Source organism: Nanorana parkeri, unplaced genomic scaffold (assembly GCF_000935625.1).
Source record: "Nanorana parkeri isolate BGI_ZX_2015 unplaced genomic scaffold, ASM93562v1 scaffold570, whole genome shotgun sequence".
NCBI classification, from domain to species: Eukaryota; Metazoa; Chordata; class Amphibia; order Anura; family Dicroglossidae; genus Nanorana; species Nanorana parkeri.
The window spans coordinates 646956-647260 of NW_017306838.1; positions in this window are offsets into that span (position 1 = coordinate 646956).

A 305-nucleotide genomic window follows, 5' to 3' on the forward strand; every position below is an offset into this window, starting at 1 on the left:
GCCCCCCACACACATAATACACTTCACCCCCCTTCCAAGCCCCCCACACACATTTAATCCACTGCCCCCCAGCACATATAATAATACACTTCCCCCCTCCCTCCCAAGCCCCAGCACACATAATAAACTTCACTCCCTCCCTCCTTTCCTTCCAAGCCCCCTCACTTGCTTGCATCTTTGCAGGGAGGAGGCACATCATCGGTCCCTGGTTATCTAGTGCAGACCTTACTAATGATCCATCATTCGGCCGGAGCTCAGAACTGACAGAGCTCCAGCTGGAACTGATAGCTGCTGCTCCCGCAAGT